At 47.2% G+C, this 19,420-nt stretch overlaps 1 protein-coding gene across 1 annotated transcript in view; it reads right to left on the minus strand.

The window, feature by feature from the left end:
• Positions 1 to 19,420, minus strand: part of BBOX1 (gamma-butyrobetaine hydroxylase 1) — a 181,316-nt gene that overhangs the window by 125,115 nt on the left and 36,781 nt on the right. The gene's annotated exons all lie outside the window — the stretch shown is intronic.

Below are 19,420 nucleotides of genomic sequence, written 5' to 3' on the forward strand. Positions count from 1 at the left end.
CTACCTCAAGTAAGAAATCAATATTGACAGCAAGTCATAGTTATTTCCTTGTTCATAGGAAACCTACCATTAAAAATCATAGTGCACGTGAACAGTGAACAGGAAACACGTTAGCATTACCAGGAAAGTAAAGCTGGTTTTCTCTATACATGCTTGGAGATTGAGGTTCTCAAATGTTCTTGGTCAGCAATGAGTTCAGGAAGTAGCAATAAAATGATGTAGATCATGAAAGAAGAGATGCCAGCACTGCATGAACTTGTGCTTTATTGGGCAGAATGAGATCAGGGCCAGCGCTACCAAAGAGACAAAAGGGGCAATTGCCCCAGGGCCCGAGAGCCTGTAGGGGCCCCCTTAGGAGTCTCCCCCCAACTTAACTGTTGCTCCCTGGGGCCCATGCAGAGTCTTCAGCAGCGCAGAGTCTCACCTGTCCCGGTGGATCCCACCTCTGTCAGTCTGTGGCTCTGTGCACTTCCAACTTCATCCACCGCTGGCTGCATCTTCTCTGTGACCTGTCTCATCATATTATGTAGTAATATGCGTCGGGTCACGGAGGAGAGGCGCCGCTGTAAAGATGAAGTTGGGGAATGCATGCAGTCATGGAGTGACAGAGCAGGTGAGGCACTGCTCTGCCAAAGACTCTGCAGGGGCCTCAGGGAACACAGTTAAGATGGGTGGTGGTCCGAGGGGGGAGGGAGGGACAGGGGTGATAGCAGCAGCTCAGGGGCCCTGGGGGAAATGTGGCTACAACAAAGGGAGCCTTATACACGAAAATTTGCAATTGCGCGTGAAAAATGTTATTCGCGTTCTAACTTGCGCAAAACGCTAGGTTTAGTGAATCAAGCCCCTTGTGCACCTAAAACAGGCACTTGTAGACAGCAAGTTAGGGTAACACAATCACGGACTAGGAATACCATCATGCAACAATGTGAAGATGCTCATGTAATTTTATGGTCTATGTGGTCACATGCATAGTGAGAAAGAACCCCAAAGAACATTGCTTTATGTCATGTTTAAGGTATTGAAGGAGTAAAGGGTTAAACTAATATATGAAATCCCCTTAAAATGTAAAATGCAAAAGCAGAATAAATCATAATTAGAAGGTTAAAAATTAATACATTTTCCATTAGATAACTGCTGAGCATAATACAGGTAAGAAGCAATTACAAGACCACCTGGAGGACCCACATATAAATTACTGGAGGACTTCAGTGCCCTTTTACAAAGCTTCCATCTGTGCACTAAACCAGATAAGTCACATGTCTAAACGTTATTACTCTATTTCAGCTGAACACATGCATTTCTAATGTTAAAAACATGCCACATTGGTGAAGAATGTAGAATCGTGGTGGTCATGTCTGCAGAACAAGTCCTACCAGCAGACAGTTCATCTTTTACATCTGTATCCTTTTTGTCATACTGCATGCTTCCTATACCAAAGCCGCAAATATTATGAATAGTTTCTTTGACAAAAAGTGAAACCCAAAATCCAAATAATAAAAGTGAAATTTTGAAAATGTTGTTGTCTCCAGCATGGGGTACGCAGAGCCAATGAATAGGATGAGTCATGAGGTCCCGCTAGAGGAGAAAATCTGTACAGTAGAGCTGAACTGGTGAAATATACAAAATCATTATCTGCATAAAAAAACAGCATAATTGCTGCAACCTACGTTTTCGTTACACCTAGTCTAAAAATGTTATTCACTCCCAGAAAAAATGTTTTAGAATTTAGATATTACATTCATCCACACATTAAATCACATTTCCAGCTCAGTCTGCAGCCAGGTATATACCGGTATTCTGAGATTTGCTGATTTCGGCTTTCTAGCAGCTGTAGCAATATCCATTCCAAATGTTCATTTTTGCTTTTTTTTCCCCCTTAGCTTAAAAGAACCAAGCTAGTTATGTTCGTAGACTCCAATCAGGAAAACAGGGCGCACAGAGAAAAGCGCTGCCTTCTTTCCACTAAATGCCATTTTGTGGAGGTGTTTGAGTTGAGTGGTCTTTAGTGGCAATAGATGGTATTTGGGGTGCCCGTAAATTGCAGCTATAAATTGTGCTTTTGTGGTGTGGGGAAGTTAAGGTTTAGGCACCACCAGGGGGTATTAGGGTTAAGCACCACAAGGTGGGGTGGGATATTAGGGTTAGGCATTGGTAGAGGGATGGTTTTGTGTAAGAGTACAGTTAGGTTAGATCATAGTAAAATATCGGTAAACATTACCGATATTTCAATGTTGGAAGAAACCAGTAGGGTATCAGTAAATTTACAGATACTCTACTAGCGGCAATCCCCTTCACCCATTTTTTTTTTCAGGTGCCTTTATTATGTGTATGACCCCGATTATACTTTACATTTACTAACATGGGTCATTTATATAACTGAAAGTGTACCTGATGTAACGATTGGTGTCAGCAACCAGAGAGAGAATCTGATCCTTGGCGATCCGCAGTATCCCCAAGAATAGAGATATACCCGATTATTGAGGATCTGCGGAATCGTCAATAATCAGATATGTCTAACCTCTAGACACCTGAGAGAGTGTAAGTGTTTGGTGCAACAGTAACAACTCTGAGTAAAGACCACCAGAGGAGCTGGCGGCCTATACTCCTGAGGAATTCACCCCTGACGGTGGGTGATATTCCTGTAGCCTGTGAACCCCTGAGCGAGGGACCAAGGCTGGGTTGCAGGAAGCCCTGCTGCTAATATGTAAGGTTTTGCCCTGAACTGGGCTAACGTAACACAGTAATAGCACAATCCTAGTCTGGGGTGTGAGGTTCGTAGTCACAACACCCTGGAACTAGTCTGGAGCATAACATAAATGATAATACAATTCCCTAGTCTTGGGTGTGAGTTCCGTGATCATCAACACCCTGGAACTAGTCTGGAGTATAACATAAATGATAATACAATTCCCTAGTCTTGGGTGTGAGTTCCATGATCATCAACCCCCTGGAACTAGTCTGGAGTATAACATAAATGATAATACAGTTCCCTAGTCTTGGATGTGAGGGCCACCCTCAACACCCTGGAACTATGCTAGAGAATACACAGAAGATACACAGTATTCCTAGTCTGGGGTGTGAGGGCCTTGATCTTAACACCCTGGAACTGGTCTAACAAATAATACAATTCAATTAGTACTTTAAGCCAGGGATGCTCGGATGTGCCTCATCCACGAATTCGGCAATCCGCGTGGTTGCAAAAAAAAAAATCCGCATGCGGCCCTGCCGCATGCGGATTTTCGTCCGCGTCCACGCAACCACGCGGATTTTCTGCCGTGAATGGCGTAATCACGCGTGGATTCCCGCCCGGAGGCGGATTTTCTTTTAACCTTAATAACAAAGCCCCCATACATGCTACAATCCCCCAAATTGCATGGATTATCGAGGTGATAAGGGGCAACATAACTTCAACATAAAAAAATTCCCCAAATTTTTTTTTTTCTAGAGAAAATGGATTTTAAATGGGGCTATTAATTGGTAATAAGTGGTTTTAAAAAGGGATATACGCGTTAAGCAATCAAAGAGGTGAAGGCGAGTTCCAATGGCACTTGGCGGCGAAGGTACCGCTGGAGGAGGATGAGTGGCTCACGCCAAAAAGGCCCCAGAGAGGTTTTTGTAATTTTTTTTTTTTTTGCAGCAATTAGCAATGACATCGCAGCAGAGTTGTCAGTGGACACGGGCAGTGTGAACGCAGAGTGCAGTGGTGGTAGCGACTGAGTCAGGAGAAGGACTATGCGGGCGGTCAGTTCAGCAGCACAGAAGGACCACGGCAACATACTGGTAGTAGTAGTAGCAGCACAGCGTCATAGTGCTGTCCAAAAAATTAAATGCACCCGGTGACCCGGGCAGTGATAACGCAGACAGAGTGCATTGGTGGTACAGTGGTAGCGACTGAGTCAGGAGGAGGAGGAGGACAAAGCGGGCGTTCAGTTCAGCAGCAGCAGCAGCAGCACAGAAGGACCATGGCAACATACTGGTGGTAGTAGTAGTAGCACAGCGTCATAGTGCTGGCCAAAAAATTAAATGCACCCGGTGACCCGGGCAGTGATAACGCAGACAGAGTGCATTGGTGGTACCGTGGTAGCGACTGAGTCAGGAGGAGGAGGAGGAGGACAAAGCGGGCGTTCAGTTCAGCAGCAGCAGCAGCAGCAGCACAGAAGGACCATGGCAACATACTGGTGGTAGTAGCAGTAGCACAGTGTCATAGTGCTGGCCAAAAAATTAAATGCACCCGGTAACCCGGGCAGTGATAACGCAGACAGAGTGCATTGGTGGTACCGTGGTAGCGAGTCAGGAGGAGGAGGAGGACAAAGCGGGCGTTCAGTTCAGCAGCAGCACAGAAGGACCATGGCAACATACTGGTGGTAGTAGTAGCAGCACAGCGTCATAGTGCTGGCCAAAAAATTAAATGCACCCGGTGACCCGGGCAGTGATAACGCAGACAGAGTGCATTGGTGGTACCGTGGTAGCGAGTCAGGAGGAGGAGGAGGACAACGCGGGCGTTCAGTTCAGCAGCAGCAGCAGCACAGAAGGACCATGGCAACATACTGGTGGTAGTAGTAGCAGCACAGCGTCATAGTGCTGGCCAAAAAATTAAATGCACCCGGTGACCCGGGCAGTGATAACGCAGACAGAGTGCATTGGTGGTACCGTGGTAGCGAGTCAGGAGGAGGAGGAGGACAAAGCGGGCATTCAGTTCAGCAGCAGCAGCAGCACAGAAGGACCATGGCAACATACTGGTGGTAGTAGTAGTAGCACAGCATCATAGTGCTGGCCAAAAAATTAAATGCACCCGGTGACCCGGGCAGTAATAACGCAGACAGAGTGCATTGGTGGTACCGTGGTAGCGACTGAGTCAGGAGGAGGAGGAGGACAAAGCGGGCATTCAGTTCAGCAGCAGCAGCAGCACAGAAGGACCATGGCAACATACTGGTGGTAGTAGTAGTAGCACAGCGTCATAGTGCTGGCCAAAAAATTAAATGCACCCGGTGACCCGGGCAGTGATAACGCAGACAGAGTGCATTGGTGGTACCGTGGTAGCGACTGAGTCAGGAGGAGGAGGACAAAGCGGGCGTTCAGTTCAGCAACAGCAGCAGCAGCACAGAAGGACCATGGCAACATACTGGTGGTAGTAGTAGTAGCACAGTGTCATAGTGCTGGCCAAAAAATTAAAGGCACCCGGTGACCCGGGCAGTGATAACGCAGACAGAGTGCATTGGTGGTACCGTGGTAGCGACTGAGTCAGGAGGAGGAGGAGGACAAAGCGGGCGTTCAGTTCAGCAGCAGCAGCAGCACAGAAGGACCATGGCAACATACTGGTGGTAGTAGTAGTAGCACAGCGTCATAGTGCTGGCCAAAAAATTAAATGCACCCGGTGACCCGGGCAGTGATAACGCAGACAGAGTGCATTGGTGGTACCGTGGTAGCGACTGAGTCAGGAGGAGGAGGAGGACAAAGCGGGCGTTCAGTTCAGCAGCAGCAGCAGCACAGAAGGACCATGGCAACATACTGGTGGTAGTAGTAGTAGCACAGTGTCATAGTGCTGGCCAAAAAATTAAATGCACCCGGTGACCCGGGCAGTGTGAACGCAGACAGAGTACATTGGTGGAAGCGACTGAGTCAGGAGGAGGAGGACAATGCGGGCGGTCAGTTCAGCAGCACAGAAGGACCATGGCAACATACTGGTGGTAGTAGTAGTAGCACAGCGTGATAGTGCTGGCCAAAAAATTAAATGCACCCAGTGACCGCAGAGTGTAGTAGCGACTGAGTCAGGAGGACAAAGCGGGCGGTCAGTTCAGCAGCTCAGAAGGAGGACCATGGCAACTTACTGGTAGTAGTACCATAACACCAAAAAATTAACCAAGGTAGGCACTAGGCAGGTAGTAACTGTCTTTATAAAGGCAGGCATAGTTAACAACAGCACATGCTCCAGTAGACAAACCAAGGGTACCCACTGGCACACAGAGGCCCGCTCCTCACTGACCATCTTGGTTGCCTCCAGGAAGGGACTCAGCACCAGGCATACTTGCTGCATCAGTGTCCACTGAGTGGCAGTAATCATGGGGACTTGCTGGTTGCTGGGGACACTTGGGTCTAGCATGTAGGCCCTAAGAGCCAGCCTGTGCTGACACAGCCGCTCCAACATGGCCAGAGTCGAATTCCAACGAACTGGCATGTCGATGATCATCCGGTGTTGTGGCCTTCCATACTGCTGCTGTAAGGTGGACAAGAGTGCAGAGGCAGTGGCTGACAGGCGGAAAAAGCGTACCACCGCCCGGGCATCCTGCAGCAGCTCGCTCATCCCCTGGTAGGTGCGCAAGAAGCGCTGCACCACAAGATTAAGCACGTGGGCCAAGCAGGTGATGTGCTGGAGGTTTCCCTGCTGCACTGCTGCCACCAGATTGGCCCCGTTATCGGCTGCCACATACCCCACTTCCAGGCCTCTGGGGGTCAGTCACCTCCGCTCCTGCTTCCTGAGGGCGGCCAGGACGTTGGTGGCCGTAAGCCTCTCCTTCCCCAGGGTCACCAATTTTAAAAGGGCTTGGCAGTGCCGAGGCTTGGCGCTGCTGCTGCCGAGGCGGGCTTGCTTTCCGGGTGCAGAGGGAGTGTCGTGACAGGACCCTTCTGCATCCCCCCTGATCCCGCGTGGTGGCACCACTAGCTGGGCTGATGCGCTCTTGTCCTCCCTCACTTCCATCAGTGTCACCCAGTGGGCCGTAAAGGACAGGTAGCAACCTGTCCCAAATCTGCTACTCCACGAGTCCATGGTCACGTGGACCCGCTTGCCCACAGAGTAGTCCAGGGAACGGGCCACGTTTTCCACCGCAAACTTGTGGAGTGCTGGGATCGCGCTCCTGCTGAAATAGTGGCGACTGGGGACTTGCCACTCGGGGATGCCAAATTGGAGCAGCGTCCGCATGGCGCTCCCCTCCTGCACCAGGGAGTAGGGAAGCAGCTGTGATGCCATGGCCCGGGCCAGCAAGCCATTTAGTTTGCGGATCCGCCTGTGGCTTGGAGGCAGAGGCTTGGTCAGACCCTGAAAGGTGTCGCTCAGCAGGGTCTGACGACGCTGGGATGCAGGGGAGACAGAGGAGAGAGACGAACACTGGCTGCCAGCCTCAATGTCTGTGTCCTGAGTAGCCAAGGTGGAAGAGCGCTTGCGTGCTACTACTGCTGCTGCTGTGGGGGATTCACGACCCTGAGGGAGGGATGATGCTGCTGCGCTGGTGGGCCTTCTGCTCTCAGGAACCCCTGCCAGCAGTGCCTGCTTCCTCTTAAACTCCGCATACTCGCGGCAGTGGCGGCTTCTCAGGTGGCCCTGGAGGGATGAGGTACCCATCTTGCTCTGACTTTTCCCACGGCTCAATCTTTTGCTGCATAACCTGCACACCGCATACCTTTTGTCATCAGTACATTCATCAAAGCAATCCCACACTGGTGACTTTAATTTACTGCGGCCCCCACTAGCAGAGGGTGCAGCGGAACAATGTGTGGTAGTAGTTGCCGGGGGTTGCATGGTGGTGGTGCCGGCTGAAGCAGTGTCCTGTCTACTTCCTCCACGCCCACTGCTGCCGATGCCCCTGCCCCTGCCTGACATATGGCGATATCCTTGCCTAGGCCGAGGTGACTCGTCATCCTGCTCTACCTCTGACCATTCTTCCATGGACTCAGCAGGCTGCACATAGTTAGGGTCCACAACGTCGTCATCATCAGCAGCATCATCATAATCCAGCTCTTCCTCTGACTCCCCCGCCTCCTCTTCTGTCCCTACATCCCCAGACACAGACCCCTCTTCTTCATCACCAGAACTCAACAACGCTTGTGATTGTGGCCCGATCTCAATCTCTGCCACATCAGTCCCCAGTAAGTCCTGAGCTTCTTGCATCAGCAGGTTCCCAGATGCCGGACTGAGGGACAGAACGCTGTCATCCTGGGAGGGCTGCTGACCAGCGGGTGCTGGGGTGGATATCACAACAAGCGTGGGACGTTGGCTGCTGCTGCTGCTGCTGCTTGGAGTGGTGCTTACAGTAGAGGTCTGGGAGGAAGTCATGATGTCCATGAGTACGTCAGGTTCCATTTGCTCAACCACCACACAGGGACCAGAAACTTTAAAATATTTGGACAATGGCGTCCGCTGACTCGGCCCAGGCTTTGCTGCCCCCCTTTCTGCTGCATCACGACCACGTACAGCTGGGCGTCCTCTCCCTGGACGTGGAGCAGTCCCAGAAGTGGCTGAGGCAATTGAACTCCCTTTCCTCTCACCCCGCGAAACCCTGCCAGACATGTTGCTAGTAATGAATCACTGGATGCAGTGGGCACAGTACAAGGTCACTGAAGGATGCACCAGGCACAGTACAACGGCACTGAAGGATGCAGTGGGCACAGTACAAGGTCACTGAAGGATGCAGTGGGCACAGCAGTGGGCACTGGATATACAACTAGGTCACTGAAGGATGCAGTGGGCACAGTACAAGGTCACTGAAGGATGCAGTGGGCACAGAAGTGGGCACTGGATATACAACTAGGTCACTGAAGGATGCAGCAGTGGGCACAGTACAAGGTCACTGAAGGATGCAGTGGGCACAGCAGTGGGCACTGGATATACAACTAGGTCACTGAAGGATGCAGTGGGCACAGTACAAGGTCACTGAAGGATGCAGTGGGCACAGCAGTGGGCACTGGGTATACAACTAGGTCACTGAAGGATGCAGTGGGCACAGTACAAGGTCATTGAAGGATGCAGTGGGCACCGCAGTGGGCACTGGATATACAACTAGGTCACTGAAGGATGCAGTGGGCACAGTACAAGGTCACTGAAGGATGCAGTGGGCACAGCAGTGGGCACTGGATATACAACTAGGTCATTGAAGGATGCAGTGGGCACAGTACAAGGTCACTGAAGGATGCAGTGGGCACAGCAGTGGGCACTGGGTATACAACTAGGTTACTGAAGGATGCAGTGGGCACAGTACAAGGTCACTGAAGGATGCAGTGGGCACAGCAGTGGGCACTGGATATACAACTAGGTCACTGAAGGATGCAGTGGGCACAGTACAAGGTCACTGAAGGATGCAGTGGGCACAGCAGTGGGCACTGGATATACAACTAGGTCACTGAAGGATGCAGTGGGCACAGTACAAGGTCACTGAAGGATGCAGTGGGCACAGCAGTGGGCACTGGGTATACAACTAGGTCACTGAAGGATGCAGTGGGCTCAGTACAAGGTCACTAAAGGATGCAGTGGGCACTGGATATACAACTAGGTCACTGAAGGATGCAGTGGGCACACAAGGATGTCACACTGTGTAATGAGATGCTTATATGCCAGCGAGCGAGCAGTGGGCACTGGGCACGGCACAAGGTCACTGACAGAATGAATGAACAGCGCTGGCAGAGAGTGGCGGCGCCGGCGGTGTGACTGGCTGCCTGCAAATAGTACAAGTGTATAACTGTCACTGGAATATACAAGTGAACACTGCAGCTGCACTAACCTGCCTGCCTGCACTACACACAGATAATCCCCACTCCCACTACACTGACTACACTGCAGCACTGAACCTGCCTGCACTACACACAGTTAAATAATCACTAGACTCCCACACTCCCACTACACTACACTGACTACAACTAACTACAGCAATCACTCACTGACTAGCTAACTGTGTACAGTATAAGAGCAGTGTTAGCAAAAAAACCCTTTGTTTTTAACACAATAAATGCACTTGCTCAAACAACAATGGCCTGGAGATAATCCTCTCAGCACCACAGTCTAGCAAGGACAGAGCTTTTCCATCATGGCCGCCGCTTTATATTCAGGAGGGGAGGGCATAGCTCCCCTCCTGTGATTGGTTGCTAGGGCCTGGCTGGGGCCCTCTGATTGGCCTGCAATGTGTCACTTCCGCATAGTTTGACGCATTTCCGCTAACCACGACTTCAGCGCCGGGTTCACGAGCGTAAATGCGGCTTAGCGTGTCCGAGGCGGAATGCGTCAAAATGGTCGTGAATCCACGCGTAAGCGTGATCACGACCTGGCGGTGAGCACCACTGCTTTAAGCTATCAACAGAATCTGGATAAGTGTGAATTCCCAGGTCCACCTAGTTCAAACACACTGTAAGGATCTGACCAAGGTCTGAGTGCCTTCACGTAAGTGTTAGCAATGGCAGACAACCAGCAACTGACAAGCAGCAGAATATATAGTTGCTGGACTCTGCCGCCCCGCCTGAGCCATTCAGCCAATCATGAATCCTGCAGGAATCAGCTGATCTTCCTGATCAGCTGACACTTCCCCTGCTGGTATAAAGGTCCTGAGTTCAGGCCCGTGCGCGCGTAGCTCTCCATCTGCCTATGTGCACTAACAGACCCAGCCACACCAAACGCACGCTGCTGCATGCAAACCGCCGCGTTGAACGCGGAAACAGCCGCTTTGCTGTCAGGACATGCGGCGGCTTTTCCGCATTCCACCATACTACCAGACGCGTGTCTATGCGTGCAAACCGCCGCGTTGGACGCGGAGTCAGCCGCCTTGCTCTTGGCACATGCGGCGGCTTTTCCGCGTTTTCTCACACCTGAGCTGAAGCTTGGGTACTAGGTAAATCAAATCAAATACTTACATAAAAAGTGGAAAGCCTCTGGGTCTTAAAGAAGCTTCCCTCTGCATCCTCTGATCTCCAAGCGCGGACCCTCCAAAGATTACCGTCAAGGGATTGTCGATAATCTGATTGTGGGCCGCATTTCTCTTCAAGCACGTGTGCCCACGGCCGTACTGCATCTGCATGAGTATGGCCATGCCTGCGCAGTAAGCCAGAGCCACTTTTGCATGGAGGACCAGAGCCTCATTAGTCTCCAGAGGCTTTCCCCTCCTTAAGTAAGTATTTGTTTCTTAACCTGATCTTCGGTTCAGGTTCTTTTGAGGTGTTGAACAGCAGAACAGCTTAAAAGGGTTTTGTGTAGGGTATTAAAAACAAAAAACAGACACTGGAATGTCCCGCGCCGTCTTCCTACGATTCTCCATTCCCTGCTGCCGGCCCGATCTAATTATTCGTCTAAAGAGATGAATAATGCTCGCTCCCTCGCGCATCATCGGGAGCTTACTGTGCAGGCGCAGTGCGAAGTTTTCTTGTACTGCGCCTGCTCAGTAAGCTCCAGATGAGGAGCTCGCTCGCGGCCACGGTCACGCAGCCGCAGGTCTATTGCAGGAAGAATTAGACTGGGACCGGCGGTGGGTAACTGAGAATCATAGGAGGACGGCGCAGGACATTACAGCTGCAGGGAGCCGGTAGAAGCTCCAGGTAAGTGTCTTTTTTTGTTTTTAATACCCTACACAGAACCCCTTTAAGCTTATTTAAAAAAACACATACACTCTAGATCATACATGTCAAACTCCGGCCCGTGGGCCAAATCTGGCCCTCAGAGCCATTAAATTTGGCCCCCAAGTTGTTTCCCCACTTTGCACTATGTTTGACCCACGCAAGACCACCAGGAAAGCTATATTGGAGGTGAAGCCCTAAAACACAAGGGGTAAGTAGCAATAAGCACTAGGGGACTGTATAGAGGATGGGTGGGAGGCACTAGACACCAGGGAACTGTATAGGGGAGGGAGGGAGGGAGGACCACTAGACACTGGGGAACTGGATAGGGGAGGGAGGACCACTAGACAGCAGGAAACTGAAGAGGGGAGGGAGGGCAGACCACTAAACATGAGGGAACTATAAAGGGGGGGGGAGAGGACTACTTGAGAACAGGGAGCTGTATAGGAAAGCGAGGACCACTAGACACCAGGACACTGTATAGAGGAGGGAGGAGGGCTGCTAGACACCGGGGAAATGTATAGGGGAGGGAGGAGGGCCACTAGACACCAGGGAACTGTATAGGGGTAGCCATTAGACATCAGGGAATTTTATAAGGGAGGAAGGTGGCCAGTAGACAATAAAGTTGGTCCGGGACTAGGTCCTAGTGTTCAATTTTGGCCCACTTTGTATTTAAAGGGGAACTTCAGCCTAAACAAACATACTGTCATTAAGTTACATTAGTTATGTTAATTGGAATAGATAGGTAATAGAATTTTTTACCCACCCTGTTTTAAAAGAACAGGCAAATGTTTGTGATTCATGGGGGCTGCCATCTTTGTCATGGGGGTAGCCATCTTTTTGGTTGAAAGGAGGTGACAAGGAGCAGGAGACACAGTTCCAAATGTCCTGTGTCCTGATCACCCCTCCCAGCTGCACACGCTAGGCTTCAAATGTCAAATTCAAAATGTAAAAAAAATAATAATTTTGCACCAAAACAGCAGAACGAGAGCAACAACATCAGAAATTCCATCATGCTTTGCACAGCATCAGGGGAAAAAAGCCTGGGCAATTTTCTTCTGTGCAGCTAAAAATGAGGCTTGGATAAGAGAAACAAAGTTCTGATGCTGTGATACTTAAAGAAACACCAGGCCTTTTCAGTGCTGCTGAGTTGATTTTTAGTCCGGAGGTTCACTTTAAGTTTAACACCCCTGCTCTAGATAATCCTTGGCTTAAAACAATCATTCTGCACTCCACAATCTTGACAGTGAATCATGTGTACGTTTGCACTGCTATATCATCTAGTGATCCTCTCTGAATTAAGTTACCAGGGGTTCTCCGGCACTTTCACTGTCCAGGATATGCCCTGTCTCACAGGCACTAATAAGGGTACAGTGTCACTTGTAGTCACTAGTACGGGACTCAGTGCCTGACCACCAGAAGGAGAAGGAATTGGATCACATGGTCAATCTCTAAAGCTGAAAGTGTATTTTATTTGTTTTTCACATGTCACGTAATTGTGTGTGTTTGATGGAGGTGGGTGTGTTTGAGGAATATGAAAGTTTGGTTAACCTCACCATTTTATGCATTTCTGCCTTATAATTCATAGATTACAAACCGAGGGAGGGGGCTTTGGGAGGTAGTGAGAGCATGAGAGTTTAACTTTTTTTACTTGGACACCAGTCTTTAACCACTTTACCCCCGCGTGTACGTATTTCTCCGCCCCTTTTTCCATCCTTTAACAACCAGGGACGGAGAAATACGTACTTTCCGCGTTCCCGACGCTGTCCGCGCTCCCGCTCGTAAACACGCCGCCCGCCGCTAGTAAACACGCCGCCGCCCGCTCGCCCAGAGATCAATGAACGGGAAAATCCATTCCCGTTCGTTGATCTAAGCCCCGCAATGATCCGCTGCTCTCCTATGGGCAGCGCGATCATTGTGAGAAAAAACTCACGTGTCCAGCCTCATTATACTTCCTCCAAGCTTCCGGAAGGAAGCTTGGAGGTCGCATTAAAACAAAAAGTTACTGTGGCCATCTTGTGGCCAAATAGTAAACTACACCCTACACATTTTTCACATACAAATAAATGACTTTTACACATAAAATTAACTCATTACCTCCCACACTCCCCATTTTTTTTTTTTTTTGTAATTAAAAAAAAATTAAAAAATTTACAATTAAAAAAAATACATAAATAGTTACCTTAGGGACTGAACTTTTTAAATATTTATGTCAAGAGGGTATAACACTGTTACTTTATAAACTATGGGCTTGTAATTAGGGATGGACGCAAAAATGAAAAAAATGCACCTTTATTTCCAAATAAAATATTGGCGCCAAACATTGTGATAGGGACATAATTTAAATGGTTTTATAACCGGGACAAAAGGGCAAATACATTTCATGGGTTTTAATTACAGTAGCATGCATTATTTAAAAACTATAATGGCCGAAAACTGAAAAATAATTATTTTTTTCCCCACATTTTTCCTATTTTCCCATTAAAACACATTTAGAAAAAAATAATTCTTGGCATAATGTCCCACCTAAAGAAAGCCTAATTGGTGGCGGAAAAAACAAGATATAGTTCATTTCATTGCGATAAGTAATGATAAAGTTATAGACAAATGAATGGAAGGAGCGCTGAAAGGTGAAAATTGCTCTGGTGCTCAGGGGGTAAAACCCCTCAGTGGTGAAGTGGTTAAACATAGCAGATCCCACAAGCAGTCTAAAAAGTTTGCTTTCACCCCTGTGAGTACTTTTGGTGGTTTGTGCTGGTTGGTTGAGACTGCTTGTTGCTTGAGTTCTGGATAAAAGGGACTCTACTATATTTGGTTATTGCCCTTGAAATAAGCAACTGAAGCTACAGATAGATCAACATTTTTCACATGTGCAGTAGAACTGCGATCATCCATGGACGGGAGTGCGTCCACGGGAGTATATACAACAACAAACAACATTTGTAAAGCGCTTTTCTCCTGTAGGACTCAAAGCGCATAAGCATGGCTAAGACCAGAAATTGGCTGATTGGTAAATTGTGGTACAAAGGAGGAGTTCTACAAATCCACAAATGCCAGGGTAAAACAGGTGTCTTTTCAGTCTGGATTTGAATAGCTACAGGGATGAGGCTGTCTTTACTGGGTGTGGTATGGAATTCCAAAGGGTAGGGGCAGCATGACAGAAAGCTCTGGCTCCAAAAGGGTTTCAGGTGCACTCTGGGAGTGACCACGTTTATGGATACTGCTGATCTGAGTTTGTGAGAGGTGTGGTGCAGTTTCAGCCAAGTCCTTCATATTTCCAGGACCCAAAATGTGTAGCGATTTGAATGTCAACAGTCCAATCTTGTGAAGAGTATTATCCAAATTTTGGAGTAGGGTCTGTTCCACCAGGTTTGGTACCTTAGGCCATGTTGTTGCATAATTGTACCAAGTGGCAGCATGCAGATTTCAAATAGCAGGGAGGATAGGACTGAGCCTTGTGGCACTCCAAATGTAACACTCTCTGTGTTCTGTCAGTCAAGAAAGATATTGAGCACAACACTAACAATCACATTAGCAGGCCAGGTACGTGAACAAATCACTCTGCTTATGGATTTTTGTGTTCAAAGTTCACGCACTAACTTTTCTCAGAGACAGCAATAAAAGTGCTTGTGGCTTTGTTTAAAAGGGGAAACCTTAGTTCACAAAAGACTGCAGTAGTATGCTTAAAGTGAACCAGAGACGAAGCACCCTCATGTATTTTACCATATATATCAGTGGGAACATTAGAGAAAACACCCCATCCTACTCTCTGTTTCATCCTTCACTGCTCAGCCTGCTTGTATCAGCCCTGATAAAATCTCTGACTGAGCATTCAGTGTGGCTTTGCTCAGGAATCATTATAGCTGAGTCTGTCTTCTCTGATGTCTATTCAAGCCCAAGCCTGCCACCTTGTGGCTCTGCTATAATGACTCAGCTATAATGATTCCTGAGCAAAGCCAGACTGAATGCTCAGTCGGGGATTTTATCAGGTCTGGTAAGAAGCAGGGTGAGCAGTGAAGGATGAAACAGAGAGCAGGGTAGGTGTTTTCTCTAATGTTCCCACTGATATATATGGTAAAATACATAAGGGTGCTTCTTCTCTGGTTCACTTTAAGTGGTAAGCCCCTGTTTTACCCCTCTGCCTGACAAGTCATGGTTACAAAGAAACAATGTGTAATAAATTACCACCTCAGGCAAACTACTGTAATATGTCTAAGATTTCCTCTTTTTAAATATATTAGAAACAATTTTATTGCTGTCTTTGAAAACAAAACAAAACTACTGGACATGTAAGTTTAAAGGATACATCCGAGATAATAAAAAAAATGAGATCTACTTACCTGAGACTTCCTCCAGCCCCTAGCAGCTGATATGTCCCTCGCCGCAGCTCCGATGCCCCGGGTTCTCCTCTGTTGGCGATGCTGAGCTCACCAGGTCAGGATCTTCTGCGTTTTCGCGAGCACGTGGCTGCACCTCTCGTGATCACGCTCACTTTGCCTGCAGTGTTCTGCACAAGCGGCCGCGTGCTCGTGCAAGCACAGAAGATCCCAACCTGGCAAGGTCAGCATCGCCAGTGGATGGGATCCAGGAACACCGGAGCTGCGGCTAGGGACAGATCGGCTGCCAGGAGGAAGCACCAGGTAAGTAGGTCTTGTTTTTTATTATCTTCGAGGTATCCATTAAGTGTGCAAAGATTGAATATGAATATTTACTGATAAATTGAACCCACCTCTTTCGCACCGACCTCAAATCAGTCTTTTTAATATTCCTGGGAAAATTAGTGTAGTATTCCTTGTCAGTGGGCAAAGGGTTAATGAAAAAGGACGTGTTTTGTTGCATCAAATCCTTCATTATTTCCCATTAGTTTAGTCTATTTAATGCCCTTGTATGCCCTATATGGCTTGTAAGCTGTGTTTCGTGCAAGCCGTGTGGTCAGGCTCACATGCACACTCAACTATCTCTGTGTAAACAGTGAGCTAGGGATTGTATAGCTGCCTGTGAAATTGGGTCTGATGCTTGGTGAGTGGGCTCCATTAAAGCGGAATTTAACCCTGCATTTCAACTTTGCTCTAAAACATTATTTACAGCATATTATATGCAAAAAGCATTTTTTTTTTACTAGAACAGCATTGGAAGGGTTAAACACAGAGGTTTAAAGTTCCGTGGAGAGATATGCAGAAGTTCAGATTGTTATATTCTATTTAGTTATATGTATCTATTGAGAAATGTTACACACTCTTTGGCTGTCCTCCAACTCCTTCTCAGTCAGAGAGATGAGTCACATTCAACACTTAGATACATTTATGCAAAAAAAATGTATCTATGTCAGCTTCGGATGCGTCTGCAGAAATCTCCAGGAACCTAAAGCTCTGTGTAACCCTTCCAATGCTGGTCTACTAAAAAAAATGCTGGTTGCATATAATATACTGTAAATAATGTTTTAGAGCAAAGTTGAAATGCAGGGTTATATTCCGCTTTAAGGGTTAAGAGCTTGAGTGTGAACTTCCAGCTGGATGTGACCTAATAGGTTTTGCTTGAAGTGTCATGCACTGCACAGGGTTAGCTCCCAGGAGAACCCCTTGGTGTTGGTGGATTCATAGAAGAAATTACATGGAAGTAGTAGCACTTTCAATTTCTATTTGTGCGCACGCGTTTTACCGAAAGAAAGGGATTGGGCAGACCCCACTTAGTGTCTCCTGGTACTGTCTATATACAGCCCATGGGTGATGAGTGGAGATCTATCCTTAGACCACTGGCTGCACTTCTACCTCAGTGCAGAGGGGGCTGAAAGGAAATAAGGAAATTAGGTCATGTGATTGAGCCTGCTGTTGGCCAATCAGGAATTTTACTGCATTTTACCAACAGCATATCAGGGAATGTCACTGGGGCGCAGGAGGCTGGAATTGAAAAAAACTAAAGTTGTGTTTTGAGTTATAGGGAATCACATAACACAATGGCCACTATTCACCAGAGTCCAGTTTATGACTGGAGAATGTTTGCCTTCATTAGTGATCCCTGTGCTAAACTCAAGACCTTTTCAAAAGTTAAGCCTATAAAACATTTGCAATTGGATACCTATGTTGTTTATAGACTAAGACAAGTCTCTAAAGCTATGCATCACTTGTATTTATTTTAGTTGTATCACATCCTTGACGTCAGATGAGCATAACTAAAGAAAAGGACTTTGCCCAGGAGAAAATGGAAAGTAAGACAAACAATCCTAATTATCACTACTTTTACAACTTCTGTAGCATTGTAAAGTGCACACTTACATGGGTGATTTAACATACACACACTCCACTCAAGAAACTCTATGTGAAAGGAACCTTTGGTCAGAGCCCTATAAATACCCAGGCAAGAGTAGCGGGTGAGACTTCAGACAACTCTAAATCTTTCCTCCAAGTCTTCATTGAGCATGACCAACACCAACAAAAGAAGGCAGCAGGGCACATAACGCAATAGTAGCAATCATTGCAGAGTTACTCCAGTTAATTACATATATTTATACTGAGCTCTCTAGAGTAGCCATAGACATGTCATAACTGTCACAAGTGCTTAACATGGCCCTATGTTAACATATGACACAGTGGTTACTAAAGGTAAAGCTGTACTAACTATGGGTTAAACATTCAATAAATTAATTATCTTAATACTGTATGTGTCTTACAAGTCACCCAAAAAAATTGTACCACAATAAAAGTCTGTTTTGTATATTAAGTTTTGAGTTACTGTATTTCAAAAAAATGTTTCCTTATTTTTCCACTGTTTTATCAATAAAAAAATTAACATAACAAAATAAATATAAAAAAAATATAACACAACTTATAATTTAATAATTGACTTTTCTCTTTACACTCCTGACTGCATCCCTCTCTGCTGCACTGTTTTTTGCTTACTGTTGCTTCATTCATGGTCCTGCAAGACTTCTTCGAGTGCTTGACTCAATAACAAGTTTTGAGTCATTATACAACATAAAAATAACCTTCTTCCTCAACCATAATTGTTGAATTAAAGAGACTCCGAGCACCTCTCATGGGTATGCCTAGAGCAGGTATGTCAAACCGGTCCTCAAACATTTTTGATACAGCTCAAATGAATTGATGGGTTTGAATCAGGAAAGGTGTGGTCCATCAGGTAGAACACATTCCTTTCTTTCTCAGTCCATCCTAAACACTGGCATGGATCTGGCCCTCCAGGCCTGGAGTTCGACACCTGTGGCCTAGAGACTCCAACCAGTACTGCAAAGTACTTAAAGATGCATACCTGTAGCTTGTGCTCTCCTCTTTCATTTGATGCCTGAATAGCCATTCTACACCAAATAGTTTTCGTTCGATTTCAATGTAAAGATTGCGGCTGCCATCTTGGCTATGTTATAACTTCCGGGTCACCCCTGTATTCTCTGTTAGAGAAGTGCATCACTGAATGAAGCAGGAAGAGGAAGTGACACACATGGCCATTGCAAGAGGCTCCTCCAGAGGGGTCATAGCACGACTTTGTTGGAAGTCGTCTGGCTTAAAGGCATGCCCATGAAAGGTGCTGGGAGTCCCTTTAACCTACTGAGCAATTGAATACTTTGTAGCTAGTAGCCCCCAGGTCAGGGACCCTGAAACTGCCTCAAGTTTAACAGTAAAGAACAGGGGACACTGCAATGAGAACAGAAGACAAAGCAAGGCTGAAGAAAATCTGGGATCGGGGCTTTTGCAATACTGGTGTGGTCCGCTTACAAGCCAGAGTCAAAGCAGTCAGCAGACAAACGCAGTTAAAGGAAGAGACGAAAGGCTGTTAGCAGACACAAACAGGGTTACAAGCTTAGGTCAGGGCAGGTAGCAGACAAATGTTGTCAAAGTCACAAGCTGAGATCAATAAATAATGAGATCGATAACAACACATTGAACAGGCTATGGTCACAACAAGGGTCAGAACAGTAACTGGCAAGCAAAACAAGAACACTAAGCAGACAGATCAATAAGTATTTAGTGCTGGGATGCAGAGGCTTTTATAACCCAAAGGTGAGTGTGTTTTAGGCTGCTTTTCCACTTACAAGTGCAATCACGCTGCTTTTTCAGTGCCTGTGCCTTCCTGAATTCCCGATGTGCAAGTGAACAAAGGTGCA

The sequence above is a fragment of the Hyperolius riggenbachi genome, chromosome 11 (assembly GCF_040937935.1).
Source record: "Hyperolius riggenbachi isolate aHypRig1 chromosome 11, aHypRig1.pri, whole genome shotgun sequence".
NCBI classification, from domain to species: Eukaryota; Metazoa; Chordata; class Amphibia; order Anura; family Hyperoliidae; genus Hyperolius; species Hyperolius riggenbachi.